Source organism: Lichenostomus cassidix, chromosome 1 (genome assembly GCF_008360975.1).
Source record: "Lichenostomus cassidix isolate B80296 chromosome 1, HeHo_3.0, whole genome shotgun sequence".
Lineage (NCBI taxonomy): Eukaryota > Metazoa > Chordata > Aves > Passeriformes > Meliphagidae > Lichenostomus > Lichenostomus cassidix.
The window spans coordinates 11600081-11608312 of record NC_139479.1 but is presented as its reverse complement, the minus strand read 5'-3'; the positions used below and the strand labels follow the sequence as shown (position 1 = coordinate 11608312).

The following is an 8232-nucleotide window of genomic DNA, read 5'->3' as shown; positions in this document are numbered from 1 at the left end:
ACAGCTGACACTTATAAACCATTAATCAATTTGTCTTCACAACAATATTTTTATAAATTTTCAGGGTGCATTCATCTCGTTTTGTGCCTTACCTACTTGTCCTCCCAATCATCCCAGCTTTTTTGCTCTGATTCTCCCACATACTTACTCCCTTCTGCTCCAGTTTTCTTAGCTCCCTCCTTACCACAGGACACTCTGACGCTATTTCTTCTCCATTCCTTACTCTCTGGGTGCCAACCTGCTTTCTTCTTCCCCTCCAGGCTGCACAGATCCCCTTTGTTCACTGCTCTCTTCTTCCCCATTCCACTGACAGCACAGTAGCTCTCCTGGTTGTCTTTATGAATGTTATCATCTCTCGTGGCATCTGCAAGCCAGATTCATATTTGGAAGCAAAGTCTTGGCCAAATTCCCCAATGTAAAACAGATACCATTTTCAGTGAATTTCATTGGCAAACTTTAACAGACCTCCACAGTTTTTTTAAACATGCATAAGGCAATTTTAGGAAGTGAGAAAATCAGGGAAAAAAACGAGGACAGCAAAAGGCATAATCTTCTGGATGATGGAAGGTGTTCCCAAATTAGCATTAGTACAAACATGTTCTGTGAGTAGTCCCATGTCTCAAGATGTGGTTGTAGCCAGGCTCCTTACACAGTTCTGCTTCTTTCAGGCTCAGACTGCTTCCAGACATCCAGTGAAACTCAAACCCATTGCCACAAAGCAGGAAAGCCAGAATTCCTCAGGTAAGAAGCAATACTTTGTAAACAGCATGTCAGTTCTTCAACCTTTTTCTCAGGCAAAAATGCACAGGTTTTGACTGATAAATTTCAAATAACTGAATATAGAGCATTTCAGTTTAATGTAGTTAAATTTCAGTGAATTTATGGCAAACAAAAAACTAAAAGTGTTCTAGAAATTTAAGCATAGGTGTTATTTCCAAGCCTGCATCCCATGCAAGTTAGAATATGGTTTCGTGTGTAGAATTATATTGGTTATATAAGTCCTTTATAATATATTCCCGTCAACCATGAATTCTAACAATTTATGCAAGGCGTTTCTGCAGTAAGAACTGTGACAGAAGCTGAAGAGAATTGAAAGACCAGGATGGGAGAGATGGGAGAGGGAGGGAGAGGGAGAGAGAGAGAAAGAGAGGAAGAGAGAGAAAAAGAGAGAGAGAAAGAAGGAAGGAAGGAAAAGCATTAGAAATACACCTGAAATGGTTTGTACCTGTTCTTTACACTGTTCCCTAAGCACCTACATTGGACTGACAGGGTCAGTACAGATTGTGATCAGCCTCGAATCTGATCCAATCACAGATATTTTAGATCTTACACAGAAGGGGAAAGCATGTTATTATTATTATTCAGATTCACCAGGGAGTGTTTTCTTGAATAAAAGTCTGGCAGCAGAATTAAGCTTTGCAATCAGCCCAGAATGAATTATATAGCCTTTGCACTGCAACACCTGACATTGCAGATGCAGTTTTTGAGTAATATTCTCACAAACCAGTGCATTTCTGTTGCATCTCTAAATACTTATTTTCTTGGAGGGGAAAAAGGTGAAAGTAAGGATACCATATATGAGTAGTGTAGTTTTCTCCCAGTTCTAATTAGTGGTTATTCAAGAGTTTCCATCTTACTCAAAGCTTGGAAGAAAAGCAAGGACTTATTACTGGATTATCTATAGAGTTTAGAAAATGTGAAGTGTAGACTGGATCTTTTCACCCTACTTTGTCTTCTGGATGATATTTTCATCTTTTACCTGTCCTTCTCTTTTTATTACAGTGACTTCAGAATACATTTCTTAGATTAACAATATTTATATAAAGTAGCTGACCTAGGAATCCAATAAAACCAAATTATAGGATGCACAATTATAAGAATTTATAAAACAGCCTTGCTGTAATAGAAAGATGAACATAAGACAAGAAGAAAGGAAAAGGTCAGTGTTGCCCATATTATCCAACTGGAGAAATTGGTCATCTTGGGAATTTCAGTCCTTCTTTGTAATTCCTAGAACAACATGAGAAGATTTAATAAAAGTTTTAAATCTCATAGATTTATTATGAATATAGAATTAATGAAAGATTCATAGTAATATATTTAAATGAATGAAACAAAACTTTTAGAAATGCTTTACTAGCTGATAGAATAATCAAATTCAACCACTATAAATGGCTATTTAGCTTTATGGGACATGACATTAACTGAAAAGACTCACCCAGAAAATGAGTCACACTCAGTTTAGTAACACTCTAACTAAGACATGTCCTGCATCAGGAAAGCGTTTCTTTTCATTTGTGTTTTCAGCCACTGTGAACAGAAAAAACCTTCCATAAAATTTGCCTGAAAGGCTTAAGAGTCTTAAAAACATGTTACAGACCACTACAGACCATATCTAAATAATACACCAAAATAATTTTTCTTTTAGAAATTTTCTTTTAGAATTTTTACCAATTGAATATGTAGATAATCAATGCTCTACATAATGAATATTTTTACTATGAAAACTCGATAGAAAAATATATTTACTGTATACTAATACTGTGCAATTTAGGAGGTCTCCACTGGATTTTCCAACTCTTTAACATAATTTTAATAAAAACTTCTGTGAATTTCCCATTCCAATCTTTTGCTAATTAACTCTGAGCAAATGACACAGAGATCAGAAGAGAATATTAAATTACAAAGGAAGCAACTCTTACAACTTTGTAGTGCCTTATGGAACATGAATAACATTTCAAGAAAGTCAGATCTGTGAAAGTCACCTTCCACAGGCTGAGCAGCAGGAATAAAATATGAACTACAACCTTTAAAATATAAAGTATCACTGAAAAATAACATCTTCCAAGTAATATTTTTATATTATTATACTTTTTGATATAGGCAAAATGAAACTGTTTTAAGGCAGCCTTTAAAATTGCAAAGGAATGTGCATAGATATTTCTCAAAGTCTTTAAACTACTTAAAATGATCAAATTTAGACTCCTCCCACATTCTTATGCCAGAAGGAATTCATGTTAGACAGGGTACTACTACTTAATACTTTTTAAAAAATTTTGATGGTCCAAAGTTAGACTGATCCAAGAGGTTCCAAATGAACACATTTGGGGAAAATAATTGCTATTCCTCCGTAGTAAATCTCAACAACCAATTTAACTATATAGATAGAAATATTTACATTTTCCTCTTCATATTTGTTATAAAGTTCACTGTGAAGAAATTATAAAGAACACTGTGGTGTTCATTATGTTGGACTAGCAAAATAAAAACCAATTGCAAAAATAATAATTAAAACTTCTTTGTTGCTAAAGAGCAGCACAGAAAGAAAAGTCAGTCCTTTCCACAAAGCTTTACACTCACAGGATAAAACAGAAGATAACCTGTGCAATACTGCTACACAGTACTTTATCTAGAATTGCAAATAGTTTTTTCTCTCACAAAATGGCAAAATCAAGGCTAATAACGGGACCTCTATTATTATTATTGATACTAATTATTGTTATTTTCATTGCAACCACCTCTACTCCTACTGCTACCACTACTACTATTTAATTCTATATATAGCAGCTCACTAAAATAATTGACATTAATTGCAAGCAAGCAAGCAAATTTTGCACATTCATAATAACACATTAGCAATAATTTGTGTCCACCTGACCTTCAGAAGGAAATGAAAGGATTTCTTATCTATGATATGTCTGTTCTGCTGCTGATAGGAAAAGCAGAAATTCTGGGTTCTTCAGGAGCAGTATGGCATGTATTGATCAGTACATCATGGTTTAAATGTTGACAAAGCTTTAAATGTTTTGAAGTCTTTAGTTCATGGTGCTAGAGGGACAGTTTAAGTACCGAGGCAGTTGTATCTTTGTACTTAGAGCAGGCACATTGACATTTATAAAGATATCTTGAAGTGAAACTGCAGCATATTCATTGGAATAATTTCTGTAGCCAGTTACATTTTAAGTGTACTCTACTCCCTCTGGGTCAAGCAGATAGTTTAATTATCCAGCTGTTAACTTTTGTAGCTGATTTAAACAGACTTAAAAGTAAATTGTTAGTCAATCTGATGGTGTCTGTCCAGATACATAATGATAATTTGTTCTCTTTTCTTACTCTCTTCTTCCAGACTTGGGGTCATGAACTGAGCCTCATCAAAATGAATCCCAGAAGCAGAAAGACTTGTCCTTATGCCATTACCTAATAAAAGCATTTATTTAACCTACACACTATTCCTGCTTTTGCCTACTTTAAATTAGCATGATTACCTCACTGCTTTATTTGATTTGTTCCTCCTTTTTGCCTGATCTTCACTACAGTAGGCTACAGGGAATATTAATTCCTGTTTAAGTAAAAAACAACTTTTGCTTTCACCCATCTTTCAAACTGGACTTTTTGAATCTACAGAGAGTTTGTGCATATTGGTCTATCAGATTCCAGTTGCTGATGACAGAAATAGTTATTCCTCAATTTATTGTAAATTACCTAAATACCTATGTACCTACTGAGCAAGAGCAAGGAACACTTCTTAAAGAGGTTACTGGGGACCTTGGTGGTGCCACTGATATTTCTGGACTGAGAATTTTCAAGCTTACAAGCTCCTGAAGGAATGGGTTGGAGAAAGAGTAGGATCTCAAAGAAGAGACTGTTGCAGTCAGAGGAAAGATTATGGATTAATTTATTCTTTTACAAAAGACCTATTCCATTTTTTCCAGGCATGATTTAGGAAAATAAACAGGAGGTTAGGGAACAGTAATGTTTAAAAGAGTAACTTCGTAAATGGTGGAGAAAATGTTGTAAGTTCTTCCAGACAGCATCAAAAGGCAGGAAGTAAAACAGAAGCATATCTTTCAAGAGCTGCATCTGACAGAAGCAAGGAAACCTTCTGGTCAAGAGCAAGTAATAATTAAAGGATGGGTAAAGCCACAGGATCTCATGAGATCTGATGCTGGAGCACATATTTTGCTCTTCAGCCCCCCAGAATAAGACAAGCTCACAGCAGACAGTCAGGAAGGAACTGGGAGAGCAGGAGAAGCATATGTGCTTTCAGGGCAGGCAGCAGTTTAATGACTGCACAGGTCTGACTCACACAAGCTGAGACACAAAGAGGAGGCTTTCCCCACAGTGGTGGGACAGCCTGAGAAACCTGTCTGGGGGGAAGCAAGCAAGAAGTGGGTATGATGGATAAAAGCCTGAATGAGCACACCAATTTCTGCACAAGAGATGTTGATTTGAAGATAAGAATTGTTGCCAGCTTTGTGGGTATGTGAACAACACATTCAGAAATTAATTCCTTTGTTAGATATAAGAAAGGCTGCTTATATCATGAAGGGCAGTACTAACAAGAGAAACAATGTGCTCTGTTTGGGGTTGTAAGTGGATGGGAAACAAAATCAATGGAAAAAAATAGGATGAAAATATCTGAAAACAATCTGATATGGAAAAACTATTAACTTTCACCTATTGATTATTTGCATATATCTATAGGAAAGTTAATTTAGCCTATTCATAAATTTTGGAATATGATAACCTTGTTTAGGATGTCTGAGTAAATACTATGGGACCATTGCTTACTTTCTAATTTTGAGGGAACAATGTTTTACTCTTTGAAGAATCTTGGTAAGGCCAGGTCCTTCACAGTTCTGTTTAAACTCAATTATATTTTATTCCAACTGAAGCAATGTATCTGCACTTTTGAATTTTTTCATACAATATTCCTTTGAGCATGGGTTTAAAATTAATTGATATTCACATACACACAAGTAGTCTTGCAGAGATTGAAAACTAAATGAAAGCCCACTAGTATTAAATAATAAAAAGAAAAAAGTATTAAGATAATGAAGCTACGTGGCACAAAATGCAAGGAACAAGGATTGATTACAGCATTTGTTAATGATGTTTAAGATGATATTCACTAATTTCAGCTACTCTCTGAATTATCCAGCAAAATAACTAGCATGGAGAAGAAACTTCAACCTGAAGGGAAACAATTGTTTGTTTCTATTCCTGCTGAGTACCAATGTTAAGTCATAGCATGAAGAAAAATCCTTAAAAGAAACCAGCAATGTCAGGAACTTTAGAATAAATTAGAAATCTGAGATAACTTAAATCAACTGAAGAAATCCATATTTGTGTGGGCTAAATAAAGCACTTTAGAACAAAAGGTGTATAATAGAAAACTACAATGTTACTCCCTTAAAATTCAAAGGTTTGGCTGACAGTTCTGCTGTGACAAATACACTTTTCTGGCTGTGGAGCTGGTTTTCTGTGGAGTCTGAGGCACAAATGGGGCAGGGAAATTGGGGGGAGCAATCAGGCCATGAATGAAGGCTGCAGAGTTTGAATCTTATTTTCTTCCCCCTCAAGGCATCTATTTTTATTTCTCATTTACTTGTCTAGTGCCTCAGAGAAAGTGCAGACAGTATGCTTAGTATATCAAAGCACGATCTGTCTGTGTTTTAATAATTACACTGTCTCTTGTAAAATAACTTTACAGACGATTACCAAATTCTGCCTTCAGCTGGGGCTGCTGCAGCTCTGCTTTGCTGCTGCACACAGAACCTCCCCAGGTTGGTGGGAATGGCTCCATCCCCCAGCAGTGCCCCTCACTCACTGCAGCAGCGAGCAGCAATAACTTCAGAGCTCAAACCTGTAATACTTTCTCAGTCTGCTTCAAATGTGGAATCCCAAATAAGACATTGATCCTGACTGCAAAGAGGGTTTTGCAGTCTGAGGGCCAAATTTCACCTAATGTTTCTGAAGTACCAGGTTCCCTGATGACAACAGAGCTCATGACAGATGACAAAAACTGACAGGGGCAAGGGATCTTCCCAGCCAAAAAAAAAAAACAAAATCAAAACCCTGATAAAATAAATAAAAATTAGTAAAGACATGATGCCTTTATATACTGACAGAGTCTTCTTGAGAGCAAACTCTACAGATCCAAATTTACAGCAAGAATTTTATTGTCATTAGGGTATTATTTTATTGCTCTCTATATGACATATGTCTAAACTAGTTTTTTGCTACCTAAGTAGGGAAGATCAAGAAATTTAGTCACTGAATTATGACAGCACAGATTGGCTCCCAGAGCACTACCCTATAAATGCTGAACAAATTCTCTCTGCTGTAAAAACAAGTTATCTTGTTTAAAAGTATTATCTTTGATGCTGCAGTATTTCAGGAATATAGTCACAGGGAAAGGATTTTCATGTTGCATTTTTCATCAATTTTCAATCATTTATGGAAAAGTGTGATTTATGCATCATGTGCTTATAAAGGTGAAAACGCATTTATATTCTTCAAATTAAAAAAATGTAGGCAGCATTTCACAGGGCTAGATCATTTCATTGACATATGCAATTCAAGAAGCAGTTTACATTACTCACAGGACTGAACATTGGGAAGACTGTAGAGATTCAGGAAATATCACAAACATCAATCAGCACCGTTTCTTTTAAGTCTGTTCTTAAGAAAAATAGAGCTAAAATATATTATTTCAGCACTAAGAGCAGATGTTGTAAAGCACATTAAAAACACTTCAAGAAAAGAATAAAACAGATTAAAAACCACCCAAACTAATCAAATACAAAAACCAGTGATTTTTCGTCACCTGTCTCAGAATGAAAAGATATTTTTACTACCAAAACATTGAAAGATGAGAACACTACCCATATATACTTAATCAGGATAAACCATGAACTTCTTAGAAGCATATGAGGCCATTTTGTTCTTTCTTGTACATTTTTGATTGGGAAAATATCAATTATATTATTACAATCAGAAAGGAGGTGACTGCAGGTGGAACTACCATGAAGTGTAGAGAATGTTGCACTTTCCCACCAAAAATACTTGCATGTCACTTTTAGCTCCTAGAGTGATGATTCTTCTTTTTGTCTTCTTAGTGTCACCATAAAATGGTGATAGAATAGTAATAATAACTAATAGTAGCATTTTGAACTGACATCTGTCACATTTGCTGCATAGCTGTTCCTCTGAGTTTTCCGTAAGGACTGGATTTGACCAGCTTAGGCTTTTTAGTTCCCTTTGAATATTCTTAAGACTATTTAGATTCCCATATTTGAATTTAAATCTTATATTTGCAGGGTAAGTATACATATAAATACCAAATGAGAAAACAGATTGATTTGGATAGGAACAGGGAAGATAATGTTGCTAAGAACACAGATCCTCAAAAATACCTGTTCTGTGAACAAGGCATCAGGAGTCTTTCTG

The 8232-nt window shown here is 35.6% G+C and overlaps 1 long non-coding RNA gene across 1 annotated transcript; it reads left to right on the top strand.

Moving 5' to 3' along the window:
• The first annotated feature begins 514 nt into the window (after positions 1–514).
• On the top strand, positions 515–4222 carry LOC146444193 (uncharacterized). Its single transcript, XR_014854488.1, has 2 exons — positions 515–741; positions 4127–4222. It is a non-coding gene; the product is annotated as an uncharacterized LOC146444193 (long non-coding RNA).
• Positions 4223–8232: the final 4010 nt, after the last annotated feature.